Genomic DNA, 18,247 nt, shown 5'->3' with positions numbered 1-18,247 from the left:
AAAAGCAAAAGGAAGTCCTATTAGTGTGTGGGAAAAAAGTTTGGAAGGTCGTTGTTTCCCACACTTATTCCCAACAGGTGAAGGTGCGTGATATGATGATCGACCTATGCAGATTCCTGCTTCTGAATACCGGACTACAAGGTTATATGCAGAAGATCCCAGATTTCGTCAATGTTTCCATATTTGTTTCATCTTCTCTTTGAGAGTGACTTATCTGGTCTTTCTTATGCAGTAAACCATGTCTTAAAAAGTGGAGTGCATCTGCATAATGTTTCAGCAAAGGATTTCATGGATAAAGTGCAACAGAAAGATAGTGTTTTGGATTCTCATCTAATTAATTTAATGGCATGTCAGCGTGGTACTAATGAATATTGGTACCGCCGTCATGGAGATTTAAAATGCATGCTACGAAACTTGGGAGCACCAACATGGTTTGTAACTCTAAGCTGTGCAGAGTATGCCTGGGAAGATTTACTTGAATATCTTCGAGAGGCGAATGTAAATATTGAAAATATAAACTACAAGACACCAGGAGAATTGTGTTAGTTGGATCCGGTTAATGTTTGCCGATATTTTAATCATCGATTTGAAGCAATGGTGTCGTTTCTTACAAACAAGAAGAATCCACCGCTTGGTGAAGTTTTGGATTTCTTCTGGAGAAAAGAGTATCAAGCTAGAGGTGCTCCACATATTCATATGTTACTATGGATCAAGGATGCTCCCAAATTTGGAAAAGACACCGATGAAACTGTACTGTCTTTTATTGAGGAATATGCCACTTGTGACATACCTAACAGTACAAGTGATAAAGACTTAAGAGGAAAAGTGTTACGGTTTCAAAGACATCGTTGTGGGAAATATTGTCTGCGAAAATTCAAAACAAAGGATGAGTTCTATACAAAATGTCGTTTTGGATTTGCACGACCAGTGCTTTCAAAAGGAAGAGTGAATAATTTGATGTCATCTTTGCGACATAACATCACTAGAAGATCACCCAAAAATACTTATAATTTAAGAAGAGGAGAAGAGTCCAAATATATAAATGACTACAACCCTGTCATTTTGTCCATGTGGTGTAATGTATTTACTATGGGTACTGTATCGATCCCCCTATTTCTGACCCTTGTCTGGTTAATAATTAACTAGCAGCCATTCAACTGCACAGAAACCCGTTATCTGATTAGCCATACAACGGCACAGAAGCCCGTTATCTGATTAGGTCATAGCGCATGCCATCTCATTAGGCAAGCACTATTTCTCCAGCCCCCTAATAGGCATACGGTGTTCTCAAAACAAATCAAACCTACCACGACCTGGGAAATCCCCACAGCCATTGTTTTGATTTAGCCGAGAACTTCAGTAAAGAATGTGCGAATGACCAGTTCGTATGACATCCTTATTGACGTATTTATGTCAATCTCGGCACCTTTCAGGTATAAATAATACCGACATTGCCTTAAGCAAACACACGAGGTGGTGACAAGATTGGAGCAGCGAGACTTGCCGAGGAGCCCAGCTGACAGCGAAGCCCACAGACGCTGCCCCTCCTTTCTGACGCGCTGAGAGAGAGAGACGCTGCCTTTTCTCCTGCCGAGAAATCCAGCTCCGGCGCTTCCAGCCGCCCTTGCAGGCAGCTGGGATATCAAGCCCTGAGATAGAGATACCAGCCCTCCAGCCTTCTAAATCCCAGGTACTGAACTGAATAACCCCTTGCAGAGAATTCTTGAAGCAGACCCTTGGCAAAGCAAACTTAACTTAAACTGCTACTTATCTACTCCCGCCCACGTATTAGGCTTAGGTCAGGTACATTGGGGTAGGCGTAGTTAGAAGCACCAGTTGAGTACGATTAGTGAATGTATATATGTATGTATCTATTTTATCCATTTTAAGTATCATATGGCTAAGAAACCATATCTATGCTTTTACAGTATTATTTTATAATTCTGTTATTACTGTATGCACTTTACTTAACAATAAGTATTGCAATAATAGCGATTCATTTCTCTTGTATGAGAAAAGAGACTGATCAATAAATAACATCTTTTTATTGAACACGCCCGTCTCTTCCTTTTCTCTACAATCTGGTGAAACTAAGAATGCACTGAACTGACTGAGTAAAATAAGTTGTCTTTTGTTTTCACACGACTCTAGAGATACACTCTTGATTAGGGGAGAGCAAAGTTGTCATGTTCTATGGTTGTCAGAAACGAAATCCCTTCTTGTCTATCCAGGGAGGTTAAACTCCTCCTTGTCTATTCGAGAAAGTTTCTAGTGAACTCTGAGCTAGCTGGCAAACACTAAACTTTAAGTCTAATATCATCAGTAGAAGACCTAGTTAACCTCTGTCCTACGTCTATACTATTGAAGATATTATTCCAATGCGCAGAGCCTATTGGGATAATAGGAACTACACCACATGGCGCCCAACTGTTTGGATAGGCGATAAATCTAACGTAAGACATTAGAGTAACTCAGTCATGCTTTTTCACACAGACCCCTTTTCCCCATAATACTCCAAAGACGTCTGGAGTGGGTGAAAGGTTAAATCCGCCAAACTTAGTAGGAGGAGACTCCTATGTATGGTTCTTGGTTTATTTAACGTTGAAGGATACACTGTTCCAAAATATTGTGCATCTAATCTGTGTTTCCATAGAAACCTGATCTGCAAATAAATAAAATAACTTTCTTGACATTAGAATGTCACAAGCTGAAGAAGAAAGGGAGACAGCTAGAATAGCAGCTCAACTCCTAGCGGCTGACAATAGTCTCCTACAGCAAGACCCGGATGCAATACTCATCCCGGTCAACATAAGGAAATCTATAACTTTAAAACTTATAGAAAATGGGCTGACACCGAGAGGTGGTACAGTCATATTCGTAATTGAGGCACACGAATATCGGCAGACAGAGGTATTCTATTCATGGATAAACTTTCCAGCAGCAAACGCTGTAACAAAGGACTTCCACTATTACAAAATAGAGGAACCTCCTAATGAGTACACTCCTTTCGAGGAGGTGGAAATACCACTCAAATACCAAGAGCACCTGCTCTGGTTTAATGGCGCCCTAAAACATAATAATCACATCACCAGGCTCGGTCCACTAGGTAGACCAGGAGCAACGTGGCCGGTCCTAGCCGGATACACACCACATCCAGACATTGAAGAAATGTCTGCACCAGAACTTTTAGAACAGCTAAAACAATTAATTAAAATACATAGACAATTAGTCCAATATGTAATGCGGACTTCAACAGTCCAACCAGCTATTAAAATTCCACAGCTGATCCCTCACCAGGGGAACACAAATAAAATTACACCACAGAACATACAGTCCTGTCTAGGTAAAGTACCCGCAAAACGGGAACAAATTCCATTCTGGTTAGCACAAAATATCACTCAAATAGAGGCGGTATTTCCAGATACCACCCCGGTTGAGAAACACAGGATTCTGACTATCTGTCTTCCAATGGGAATCGCACCACATGTGGAGGACTGTGACACTTGGGGTACAGTCTTTGCTTCCATTTACACAAAAACACATGGTGTTCCATCCATGTCAGTAATACCAGATGTGCTAAAACAAATTCAAGATGAATACGGTCCAGAACCTGCTTTAACTCTTGGTATGAAACTACTAAAAGACTTCAAGCAGGTCTCGGCAATATTATTAGCCAATATAAAGGGAGAAGCAGCAAATGTGGTGATCTGCCAGAGGTTGAAAGAGACAGATATAGCAGACCAACCATTTGAAATTGCCAGAATCATAGAAAAATCCTATGAAGAACTAGGAAGAGATAGTTTGGGTGGAAAACCGGTGAAACCCCAACTTATTGAAAATCCTGAAAAGGTATTTATTAAAAATAATCTAAACACTCAAAAAAAGAGCTGGGATGGAAATAAACAATCCACTCCTAAAGAAAAAAGATTCCAGTCCAGAGGAAGGTCTCCTCGGCGGAGAGAAATATCTCTGGACCAAGGACGCAAGTCTCCCCAAAGGGAGCCCTCTGAGAAAAAATACAACCTTAGAAATAGGGATAATCTGAAGAAACCTGATAGATATCAAGATATTGATACACGTCCCTCTCAATCCTTTCAGACTTCCTCGCAGAAATCGGAAAGAAGAGGACGGTCAGAACACAGGGAAGAGCACGTCAAGTCCAAAGACAAGGAACCTGCTCATCAAAATAAAAAATTACAGTTTCCAAAAAAGAAGGTAGCCAGTATTAAAGTAATCAACCATGCCGAGAATACTGAGGACACAGCTGAAAAACGGAGAATGGGCTCAGACAATGCTAGACAGCGCAGCAGAAGTGAGCATAGCTCGCAAGATCCTTATGAATCATCTGGAGACAGTGGACACGAATGAATACATTCAGGTGGAAACTGCAGATACCAGAGTTAGCAAACCTCATAAAATATATGAAATAACATTGCGTATAGAGGGGGATAAGACTAGGAAAATAAGGGGTCTCTTTTGGGATAATCTCTCCCAGGGCTATGATATCCTTCTAGCTGAAAGAGACTGGCCACCAGAGTTTGTCAGGGAGTGCCTTCATGGCGAAGTAATAATTATGCCTGCCTTCTCAAATCATATTCCAATACATAAAAAATATACACTTGCAAGAAAGTGGGCAGTAGCCCAAGCTCCTGCATTATATAAAAAACATGTGGGATGGGATGAGGACTCTCCTCCTCACAAAATCCAGTTAAAATCACAACTTACTGCTCAGAGGCAGTACCCAATTAAGCAAGAAGCTAAAAAACGGGTAAAAGAGATCTTAGATCAACTTGAATACCAGGGGGTGATTGAAACTTGCACCTCACAAATGAATAATCCTTTGTTTCCTGTCTCCAAACCAGACAATTCATATTGTCTTGTTTTGGACTACAGACACCTTAACTCATGTTGCAAAACCTTTGCAGTACAAAACTTGCATAGTGCTGCACTAATGAATAACATAGTGCGCAAAAAATACAAAACAACATTAGACATCTCTAATGGATTCTTCTGTCAAAATATAGCATCAGAGAGCAGATATTTGACCGCGTTCTCAATAAATGGCGCGCAAAAAAATTTCTGTTGTTTGCCCCATGGGTTCAAGAACAGCCCAGGATTATTCTCAGCAAGAGTAACAGAGTTACTACAAATATATGATGATGAGGCATTATCTTATGTCGATGACATCTATCTAACAGATGATGACTTGGATACTCACTTGAAGAGAGTGAACACCATAATACTTGGGTTCGCAGCAGAGGGTTACAAATTCAACTTTAAAAAGTCAAGAATTGCCCATCTAACAGTCCTGTTTTTAGGATATGAACTATCAAGTGAAGGCAAAAGCCTGGCTGACAATTTCCTAGAGAAATGTGCTGTAATCCAAGCACCTAGAACACTAAAAAACTTACAATCAATTCTAGGTTTCCTAAATTTCGGAAGAACTTACATTATAAATTATGCAGAGAGAGTTAAACCTCTCTATGATCTTATAAAACCAGATTTTAAAAGAATCAATTGGACTCAAAAACACACAGAAATTTTGAGATCTTTACAAACAGATATGTTAGTTAAAACAAAATTACAAACACGTGACAACACACGCAACCTTGTGATTCGAGTCATCCCAGGAAGATGCGGATTCACGTACCTAACCTCTAATGAAGGCGAGAAGGTACCAATTGCATACAAATCACATTTGTACACAGAAGCTGAAAAAAGGTTCAGCATTAAGGAAAACATTGTTCATGCGGTTCAAACAGCTGTAGCAAAAGAAATATACCAAGCCGACGGTAGACAGGTTACAGTCAGAACAGCAGAATCAGCTTTTGAGGCATTAACAACACCATGTAATTTACCGACAACTGCACTGAATCCAGAATGGATACAATGGGTAAATTCTGTTGCTACAGACAAAGTAAAATACTATTTTGACCCGGAAATGAAAGAATTAAAATATCTAGAATATGAGAGAGAATACCCTCTGCCGACCGAAATTCTGCCTCTAGAACATTACGGCTGTATAATATATACAGACGGATCAGCACAACCCGCAGTGGGGGGTAAGCAAGCTTACAGTGCTGCGTGCGCGATTGTTAAAGGTCGCTGGCACAAAGGAAAATTTAAACCAGTGGTCACTAAAACGCAATCTCTAGGAGACTGTACTGCTCAAAGAGCAGAACTACTGGCATTCAAGATGGCGCTTGAAAATACCGATCGAGAATTCCCCACACTCATAGTGTGCGATTCATATTACTGTGTCCAATCTTACAATGAATACTTGCAGATCTGGGTTCAGAATGGTTTTAAAGACACAAAAGGTAACACAATCAAGCATAAAATGCTTTGGGAACAAGTAGTTCTTTTGCAAAAGGAACTACAAAAGACTCACGTGATACATACACTGAGTCATCAACGTGATGGCGTTCACATTGCAGGGAATTCATTGGCTGATGAGGCCGCGAAGGCAGCTGTGCAAACGGCTTCCGTAGCTGCCATCACTCAGTCAAAAACAAAAATAGACAGCGAAATATTACAGGCTGTCAGCGCTACAGTAAAAGATGCGATAGAAGCACTCCAGAAAGGCTTTCCAGTAAAGTACTCATACATAACTGATGCAAATAATGTTCCGTTTGCTCGAATCCCTTGAGTGGGGGATAGGGCAATTCCAAACATGGAACATAGGTTAGGACTCATCATAGCGGCACACGAAGGGCTTGCTTCTGTACATGCTGGCGTTTCAGCAACAGTATCATTATTAAAACAGAGATACTGGTGGCCACAAATGAGAAGACAGACAAGGAACTATGTTCTAGAATGTGAAATATGTCAAAGAATGAAAGTATCAACAGTGAAACGACCAGCACAGACGCCCCTTCTAATCTCAGATAAACCATTAGCCTGTGTTTACCTGGACCACTGTGGTCCCTTACAAAGGGATGGTAACTATAAATATATCTTGGTCGCAGTGGATTCATGCACGAGATTCATATGGATGTGGCCCCAGCGATCGGCTGACGCCAGAACTGTTATAAAAGATTTGCGAGTCTTTATCGGCACATACGCAATTGGCATGCTACATTCTGACCAGGGTCCTGCTTTTAGCTCTCGAGCTTATAGGGAGGCCATGACCAGCATGGGCATTGCATTGCGGTACTCTTGTCCATTTCATCCTGAGGGAAACGGAATCGTAGAAAGAAAAAACCGTGACATAAAGCAATCTATAACAGCGAAGGTATTAGGTTCAGGAGCTGGGTGGGTCAAACATTTAATAAGTGTCCAACGTAGTCTAAATAACCTGCCAAGAAATTCTCTGAAAGGACTCAGTCCATACGAACTATTGTTTGGGACTAGAATGTTAATCCAGGACTTAGATAGTCAGACTTCAGTGGTTAAAGAAAAATGCTTTGATATCAAAGATCGCTTGGCTATTTTACAGGACTTAAATGAAACAAGAAAAGACCTGAGCAACATAAAGTTGAAACAGCAGCCAACAACCACTGAAGAAAAACCACCTGTCCCAGCAAGGCCTGTCTGGATTCCAAAAGTCGGGGATCTGGTCAGAGAGAAGATCGCGGTAAAGAAGGAATTTGGGCCTTCTTACAGAAAAGCAGTTTCTGTCTTGTCTATCAACGGGACAAGATCAGTAGTACTACCGCCCCTTGCTGGTAAGAAGGAGAACCGAGTCATATCCATCGACCTGGTTAAACCACAATCATGTGGCCGATAACAAATAGTAGGCCAAGTGGGCTCCCAAGAAGTAGCAGAACACCAAAGTTTGCTACATCCACAGAGGTTCAAACTGAAAGACTGATCACATTTGGAAAATCTACAGTGAAACAACAAGGACTATGCAACAAAGCAATGGAACTTGAACCTCTTAAAACCCAAATAAAAGCTTTTCATCAAGGAACAACAACCTACGATGATGTAACTACAGACTTTGCTAATGAAACAAAGCAAAATCCAAAAACAAAAAGTAATCCAGAAGCGATTGGAACAATTTGACAGAACGGCATCCGGCTACTTCATCAACTTCGATGATTTTTCAGAAGATCCAAGTGAACCAGAAGTACAGCCATCAACAAAAACTTTTAAAGACAAAGCAAAGGAACTTTTTCATCAACTAAAGGGAACCTATCTGACTTCTCCATGGATTGAAATTTGGGTGACATTAGGTGCATTTGTCCTCATACTTTGGCTCATCATGGTACTATGCTTGGGACATTTCATTGAGGGAAAATATGCTACAATGGACACAGCAAGCCAGAAAATCAACTTGGTCCTTAAACCACACACATCTTCACACGTCAAGAAAAGAGAACTTTCTTCAGTGAACTTCACAGCCAATCCTATACCAGGCGGTGTAGCATGGGACAATACTGATAATGAAATCTATGGCCTGGTTGAAATCCTGAAGTATCCACATCAATTTAAGATCTCGTTAAGTGACTTTGTAAAACCTAGCACATTTGCTGATGATTGGGACTTTGAAAGTATTAATGATATGATGTCTGACCTAGTAATGTCTGCTAAATTTACAGAACATGATTATTTGCAGGGTTCGTCTAATTATGATCAAATGTTCTGCTACAACCACTATGGTAACCATTATCTCCATAAATCTGCACAACCTAGAAATGTTTTAAATTATAACCAATGGGAACATTGTGCTACTCCTCCAAAGGGTAGTTCTAAAACATTTTATGATAAATATTCATATTTTTCAGGGTTTAACACAAGTAATGCAGAAACATTTTATTTCAAATTGTCGAATAAGACAGGTATGAAGACCATGCTTACAAACACGAAATTAATATATTCAGATTCATTTTTTGAGCAAATGAATACATTTGGTTTTGATTTCTGGAACAATAACATTGAAACAAAAACTGTTTGGGGTACAAAAGATTGGCAAGTACAAGGTATAGAATCATTGTTCAGAGCCTGTATGATCCCAGAACAAATTATATTTTTGAATGACACTATTCAACAAACTACCTGTCTTGGCTTAGCCAAAATCAAAGACTTAAACAAACCGTCTATTCCAAAGCCAACAATGAACAGTAATAGCTCTATAGATGTTGAGATAGACATGAACCATATTTTAAACCAAAACAGAACACATCCTGATTGGAAACAATGGTTGATCTGGCCCACAGACACAAATAACTGTCAAGACAGATTCCTGAACAAAATACAGGGGTTCAAATTGACGAGGCCAGACCCTAGATATTCCCAAAGACAACATCCAGGGATAGTAACTACTTACAGTGTGGGCAGGCTCTGCCTTCAATGGCTACAAACATCCACACTGGCAGAAATTAAGCAACACCTAACTTTACTTCAAGAGGGTGCTGACTTGCGTGATTTCATTATGGGACCACGCAAACAGCGTCAAAAACGTTTCATAGCGGCCTCTATATATGCAGCTTACAATGAAGCTTGGAAAGTAACTCAAATTGAGACAGCAGAAAAAATACGGGAAATTGACCGTATTAATTTGGAAAAATCACTTTCTGTTGTGGACAATGGGTTAATGACTCTGTCCTCCAGAATATATTCACTGGACAGTATTGTGTCTTCAGCAATCGATATAATAGAGCAAGACTTACTGATGTTACAACACGGTCAGTCCCAATTGCGTTCTATTGTACAACTTGGCTGGACGTTACAAAATCTGCGTTCAGGCTATGTGCCTTGGCGTTTAATCAACACAACGTCACTATTTAATATCATTAACCTTACTGATAAACAAATCAGTTTGGCACAGAAGGGTGCTGACTATACAATTCTGAGCATTGAAAAACTTGAGAGATTACCATTGACAATGTCAGAACGACCTGTCATTGAATGGATAATACATGGGATAATAAATATTCCGATAACAACTTTCCAGTTTCAATACTGCCAAAAATATATACAGGCAGGCCAGTATGAAAGGTTGGGTAAAGGGTACATTAAGTCAACATGGAACCTGCCCTATACACACACATGTGTTAGTAATAAAGGCCAGAATGTGTTTCTTAGTGGCAATAATTGTGCAAGGTCGCTAAGCGGTACACTTCTGTGTCAGGGTATTAATTTGCATGGAGCCTGTGAAGGGACTACAAATAACCTTTCATGTCACCAGCTAGGCACACCTGCAACACAAATACAACCATTCTTTAGGAGACTCTCGAACGGGAGTTACATTCTAATTGTAGATCGCAGATGTTGCAGTCTGCTGCCCGGAAAACCTTATCTCATAACCGTGACTACGAAGGTCATGTGCTGTGAACGAGTATTGTTCCCAAACGATGCTCGAGACAGGGAGGCAAGGTTATGGCCCAGTTTGAAAATTTCTTCTATTCGAATTGATACTTTAAGCAGAATGAAGACTGTGCTCCTACAGACGCCAACCCGGTTAACGTCATCAAAAGAAACGTATGATCTCCAAGTTGCAAGGACAACTGCTGAGATTCATTCACTGTTATCAACCAATTCCCCCATACATTTTGCAGAAATACTGAGTGAAATCTTAAATATTTCTGATACAAGTGGAATCTCGAGTGTATTTAAGACAGTGTTTTCGGGAGCTTTAACCCCATTCAAAGCCATCCTGGGTATTTTTCCTGATTTTGTCCATTCCATCTTTGGCGAACTTCCTCTCCTTTTGGGACTAGTGGCAGGCATCCTATTTTTGATCCTGTTACTTCGCTATGGCAAACCACGTCACAGACAAGACACCAGCGACAATGGAAGAAACGATCCTAGCCATACGCTACAGGGACCGCATAACTAAAGTCCTTGGAATAGCCCGGCTTAGAGACCTGAACATGACTTGGTTTCTTTCATTTAGACCGATGTGGCAAAGTTGTGTTATGCCTGTATTAAGGTGCTTGCTATGCGGCGAAGAATGCGTGTTGGACACCTGTCTGACACTACAATCGGATGTGCCAATGGACGCAGAGACTTTGTTAGGTCCGGTAACGGCTCATGCATTGTACTGTCCCCAGCGGCTACCAATCCTGATGACGGCATTCGTGGAGACTTCACCACTACGATTGAAGAGTAGTGAAGTACAAGATGAAAGCAGCATCAATCAGGTACGACCTTCTGTCAGCTATGCTGATCGAAACATCAATGAAGGCAATCATGCTCATGAATGCATGTTAATAAATTTTTCCGAGTTAGTGGAACTTTCGCAAGAAGCAGTTGACAGTTTTTTCGAAAGTCTCAACAATTTGATGTTTTCACCAGAGCAGAAAGAATGACTTTGAACAAACTAGCACACGGCGTTCCCTACACCCTGAATTTGGCCTTCAACTTTGAAAATAAAGCAATAAGAAATTTTCTCACCAGTTTTTACAGAGAGCGAGACATTTAAAATATTTACGATTTTTTGGGACACTTATCTTCTGCTTAAAGTAAAACTATTCCAAGAGAACACAATTTCTATTTTTAGCTACTCTAGAGACATTAGCTACCCTCTAGCATGTTAACAAGTATTTATGATTTTGTGATGAGATGGTCTCGAATTTTTTCTTCTGTATTAAGAGCCATTTCATGTGTAATTTCATGCTGATTTCAAAATATGCGTATTAGATTTAGCATTATTATACTGCTTGAAGTGCATATAGTAACTATACTCATCTTTTGTGTATTTCGCATTTCCAATTTTCAGAATGCATTTGATTGTATTTTGGGGTGGTTCGGTATACACATGCACTACTAGTTTGGTTTACTATGCCTAGATTTGTAAATATGGACATAGATTACGTGGAGTGGGTGTAATGTATTTACTATGGGTACTGTATCGATCCCCCTATTTCTGACCCTTGTCTGGTTAATAATGAACTAGCAGCCATTTAACTGCACAGAAACCTATTATCTGATTAGCCATACAACGGCACAGAAGCCAGTTATCTGATTAGGTCATAGCGCATGCCATCTCATTAGGCAAGCACTATTTCTCCAGCCCCCTAATAGGCATACCGTGTTCTCAAAACAAATCAAACCTACCACGACCTGGGAAATCCCCACAGCCATTGTTTTTATTTAGCCGAGAACTTCAGTAAAGAATGTGCGAATGACCAGTTCGTATGACATCCCTATTGACGTATTTATGTCCATCCTTACGTCAATCTCGGCACCTTTCAGGTATAAATAATACCGACATTGCCTTAAGCAAACACACGAGGTGGTGACAAGATTGGAGCAGCGAGACTTGCCGAGGAGCCCAGCTGACAGCGAAGCCCACAGACGCTGCCCCTCCTTTCTGACGCGCTGAGAGAGAGAGAGACGCTGCCTTTTCTCCTGCCGAGAAATCCAGCTCCGGCGCTTCCAGCCGCCCTTGCAGGCAGCTGGGATATCAAGCCCTGAGATAGAGATACCAGCCCTCCAGCCTTCTGAATCCCAGGTACTGAACTGAATAACCCCTTGCAGAGAATTCTTGAAGCAGACCCTTGGCAAAGCAAACTTAACTTAAACTGCTACTTATCTACTCCCGCCCACGTATTAGGCTTAGGTCAGGTACATTGGGGTAGGCGTAGTTAGAAGCACCAGTTGAGTACGATTAGTCAATGTATATATGTATGTATCTATTTTATCCATTTTAAGTATCATATGGCTAAGAAACCATATCTATGCTTTTACAGTATTATTTTATAATTCTGTTATTACTGTATGCACTTTACTTAACAATAAGTATTGCAATAATAGCGATTCATTTCTCTTGTATGAGAAAAGAGACTGATCAATAAATAACATATTTTTATTGAACACGCCCGTCTCTTCCTTTTCTCTACAATCTGGTGAAACTAAGAATGCACTGAACTGACTGAGTAAAATAAGTTGTCTTTTGTTTTCACACGACTCTAGAGATACACTCTTGATTAGGGGAGAGCAAAGTTGTCATGTTCTATGGTTGTCAGAAACTAAATCCCTTCTTGTCTATCCAGGGAGGTTAAACTCCTCCTTGTCTATTCGAGAAAGTTTCTAGCGAACTCTGAGCTAGCTGGCAAACACTAAATTTTAAGTCTAATATCATCAGTAGAAGACCTAGTTAACCTCTGTCCTACGTCTATACTATTGAAGATATTATGCGCAGAGCCTATTGGGATAATAGGAACTACACTACAGTGGAATGCTAACATGGATATACAATATGTTGCGGACAACTCTATTGCTGTGGCTCAATATGTAACGTCTTACATCACAAAATCTGAAAAGACGGAACTGAAGGAGATGTGGGAAGATATTTCTCATGAAAAGAGCCTAAGCAAGAAATTGTATACATACAGTTTGAAGATGTTATCACATCGAGAAATTGGAGCATATGAATGCTGTGATCGATTATCATCAGCAAGTCTTTATGCGAAATCTCGAAGTATCCTGTGGGTGAGTTTAGGTCTAGCAGGAACACGAAACCGTGTTTTGAAAACTGTGCAAGAAACTGAATATTTAGCACAGAAAGAACCAAACAGTACAGACATTTTGAAAACAAATATGTTGGATACATACTATCCAAATAGAAGTACTCTGCTAGAAAATATTTGTCTGTATGAAGTTCTTGAAAAATACACTTTTAAAAGGAATGTTAGAGAGAATGTTGAAAAAGGTATGTACGCTGTAATTGGACAGGAAGGATGTCTGGTGAAACAAACAAAAGGACATTTGATTAATCACCGAAAACTGAGTTGCGAAAATCCAGACTAAAGAGAATTTTACTATTTAGCTCTTTTGCAACTCTTTAAACCATGGCGTACCGAAGAGGAACTACTTGGAGAGTTTATAAGTTATGAAGATTCTTTTAACGCATCTAAAAGTAGTATAGAATGTCCTGCTTTTAGTAATTATCTGAAAATGTTGAACGACGAAATAGAGCAAGAAGCAACAATTGCAGCGGAGATTGCTAGAGAAAGTTCACAAGATACACAAAGTTCAGCATCGTTGAGTCAGGATCCACTGGGAGAACCAATTATCCGAAATGAAGCAGCCACTGCCATGGATGAGGTGGAAAGAGCAATGGAGCAAGCTCAAGAGGATATAATAAACTTAAAAGAATTGGAGAAGGAATTTAATCTTGAGCAAAGACAAATATATGTGGAAGTGACAGAGCACATTGAGCATGGTTTTCGTCATGAGAAAAAAGAATGCTCATGTATGTCATTTCAACCTATTCGACTATATGTAAGTGGAGAAGCTGGTACAGGGAAAAGTTTTCTTATAAAAGGAATTACTGCATATCTACAGCAAAAAACTCAGTCACCATTGTCTTGTGTTGTGACAGCTCCAACTGGATTGGCAGCACATAATATTAAAGGTATTACTTTACATCGTTTATTAATGCTGCCAGTTGAACATGAAAACAAATTACAATATCACAAGCTATCTGGAGATGCTTGTTATGAAGTTTCAAGAGTTCTTAAAGAAATGAAACTTCTTATTATTGATGAGGTAAGCATGGTATCCAATTTAATGCTTGCTTTTGTACATTTAAGAATGCAGCAGATACTTAAAACTGACTATGATGTTTTATTTGGAGGGAAACATGCCATAGTTTTTGGAGATCTACTGCAACTAACTCCTGTAAAAGGACAATCTGTATTTGAAACTGTGACACATGAAGACACCAGAAAGTGCCTTGGCAGTATTGGAAATGTAAATATATGGTCACATTTCAAATATACTGAACTGATTCAAAATATGCGACAGGCAAAGGATACTAAATATGGAGAGATTCTTCAAGATATAAGGATTGGAAGACTAACTGAAGATGCAAAAAAAGCTCTACAAACTCGATTAATATGTAAGTTGTTTCCCAATGAAGATAATGTACCTGAGAAAATATATAGTAAAGAGGTAAAAGATAAGTCAGTTATATGCTTGATGCCAACTCTAAAAGAATGCTCAGTTTTCAATGAAAAAATGTTGAAGTTGGAAAATCAAGAAATTAAGAAACTGGAAGCAAAAGATACAATAGAGTATGAAGGAAGTACTATTGTTTTGTCTGATAAATTAAAGTTAAAATTGGATAGTCTACAGACATCTATATCTAAAACTGCTGGTTTAGAGAAGAATCTGTATGTATGTTTAAATTGTCGGATTATTTTACGGAGAAATTCACTTGTAGAAAGAGGTCTGGTGAATGGAGCAATGGGTAATGTTGTTAGTTTTGTAAATTACCCAAATAGAGATGATTTTGAATTTTTACGAATAAAATTTGATGAACTAGAGGAAGTTCAACTAATCAGTCGCTGCTCAAGTCGTTTTTTACTTGTAAAAGACTTGTATGTCCGTCGGAAACAATTTCCAATTTGTTTGGCATATGCAGTGACTATTCACAAATCGCAAGGTTTAAGTGTAGATTGTGCTTTGGTAAATATTGGAAATAGTGTATTCAAAGAGGGTATGGGATATGTTGCTTTATCACGAGTTAGAACTTTATCTGGGCTTTATCTAATTGATTTTGATGAGACAAAGATCAGTGCAGATTTAAAATGTGTACAGGAGTATAATAGGTTAAGAAGAGAATACGCTCCACGTTTACCTCAATATCCTTTAATTAAAAAGAGTATAGTTGGTCAGAAAAGGAGAAATGAGAAACAATGTAGTGAAGTATTAGAGAAACGAAGAAAAAAAGATGATACTGTCATTGATAAGAGTCAGAAAAACGTTAGTTCTTCAGAGATTGTTGGATTTAAATTTGAAAATAGGTCTGGTGTCAACTGCTATGCAAATGTAGTGGTTAATGTGGTTTTTTTTCTAAAAAGGTTACAGGAACAGATTAGAGAAAATCAGGAGCAAACATTTTGTTGTTCTTTAAATTCTGTGTTTGAAAAATGTACTAGTGGTAATAGTGAAGTAGCAAGTGTTTCAGAAGTAAGGAATGTTTTAGACATATGTGCAGAACTAAATCAATTTTCTCAGAATATTCAGCAAGATTGTCAGGAATTTATTATGTATATGCTTACAGTTTTGGAAGAAGAAGGTGTAGGTATTGATAGTCTATTTGGCCTTTCTTATAAATGGGAACATATTTGCGATAATTGCTCTTTTACAAGTAGTACTGACATACACACAGAAAGGTTTATATATTTAACATTACCAGATTGTAAAACAGTCTCCTTTAATAAACTAGTTAAAGATGCATATCAGAACATGGTCTGTTCTCAATGTAATTCAGAAATGTTATTTACCTTATTTATCCATAGATATGGACAGTATGTTATTTTAATGCTTCAACGATGCAGAGCTGATGGAAGTAAATTGTCAACTTTAATTAAAAATGATGTGGCTTCTCAAATATCTATTTCTAGAAGAACATTTGTAACTGTAGCAATTATTTTTCATGAAGGGTCATCTATATCATCAGGACATTACATAGCTTATTTGAAGAGTCCAACTGGTTGGACGCTGTGCAATGATAGTCAATTAAGTTTTAAAAAACGTTTGCCTTCTGAGTTAAGAAATTCTTATTTGATATTTTTGCAACCAAAATTTCAGTGAAATTATTGGTCGAGTCAGAGTAATACTGTAAAGATATGAAAATGTGTTCTTTAGAAATATGATGTGATTAAGGGTGTTCAAATATGGAAATGAGACTATTATGTGCCAAAGTGATAGCATCAGGTAAGGTTTCCTTAATGTTTCTGGTACAGGACATGTTGGAATTAACTTATACTATTTGGCAACACGGAAAACAATGAGATATGGAAATGTTGACTTACGATAAATGTTTTTAGAGTACACTTACTTGGAAGTTTGTGGAGAGGTAGTCAAAAAAAACGAATTAACTCATACCATTTGGCCTTGCGGAAATGTATGAGATATCTAAATGTGGAATACAGATAAATGTTTCTAGAACATACTTACTCGCGAGTTTGTTGAGAGGTACTCAAAAAAATAAGGACTTATCTCATAGTATTTGGCCATGTGGAAAAAATGAGATATAAAAATGTTGATTTGAGATAAATGTTTTAAGAACATAGTTGCACGGTTATTTGTGGAGCGGTATTTAAAAGTAACTGGTATACTTTAGTTAGTTTATAATTGTGGAATATGTGGTGTGCTTACTCAAGAAATTGCGAATTAGAGAAAAACATTTAAGACATGTTTTTTTCTAGGTATTTATAGTATGTATAGAGATCTTTTATGGGTTTTTTAAATACAATCATTTTGATTGTGTTTTTTTTTCCCCGCTGTTACATGATGATTACTATTGAAATCACTGTTTATAGTGAAAATCAATTTATCTGAAGACAGCAAAAATAAACCAGTAAATATGTTGTTTAAGATATTTTGTTATATTGGATTTAGAAGTATGTATTATAACAGATTTCTTTATTGTCTTCCACAGATATTATATTTTTAAGGTAAGAACAACTAATCATATCTGAAAGTTTCGTGTACCTATCTCTTACTCTAATTTTCTTCATCCTCTTCCTTTGATAATGGTGTTTAGATATGGTTATTTTCTTTAACTCATGCTTTTACTTTTACATCTTTTTTGTTAGTATTCTATTCAGTCTTTCTTAGTCTTCAGTTTCTTACTTACGTTGCTTTATAGAGAGTTACCTTCATTGATCTTTTATTGGCTTTGTTTCCTGAATCTTAATTTGTTTGTCTTACTGTACCTTACAATTTGCTCCCTTACTCTGCTTTCTTTATTTATGAACAATTTCCAATCTAAAATCTATAGTTTTCTCACCCTACTTTATTTTTGTTTAAATGTCTCTCTTATACTCCATGTCTGTTTGTATATATTTATCTTCTGTTACTCTACCTTTTTGACTCTTTTTCTCTTAGTGTTGGTTCTTTATTTTATCTATCTCTTTAAGATATTTAGGTACTCTTAGTCTGTTTATTTCAGAGACTATTTGTTTTGTGTATTATCACTGATCATACTCTCATTTTGGCTGTCACTTTAGTTTCCTTTAGACTGTCATTGTTTGAGTGCTTTTATTTCTTTCAAAATATTCTGTCTTGGTCCCTCAGTCTTCTTTTCTTTCACTTTCTGCTTCAATCACTTCTACTTTGTTTTGTTTAATGAAATAACACTATAACCATATTTTTACTTTTCTTTCACAGATACCATGTTTTTCACATTTTTCAATATTTTCTTTATTACTATTTCTTAGGTAAGTATAAATAATAAAAATACTTTTTACACCCTGTGTTATTTCTTTGAGTATCATGGTCATATTAGTGTTGTGTTTTATATAAGCATTTCCATGGAGGATTGGCTGCACAGTCACAAGGAGCG

The sequence above is a fragment of the Lissotriton helveticus genome, chromosome 7 (genome assembly GCF_964261635.1).
Source record: "Lissotriton helveticus chromosome 7, aLisHel1.1, whole genome shotgun sequence".
NCBI classification, from domain to species: domain Eukaryota; kingdom Metazoa; phylum Chordata; class Amphibia; order Caudata; family Salamandridae; genus Lissotriton; species Lissotriton helveticus.
Note: the sequence above shows the minus strand (reverse complement) of the source record.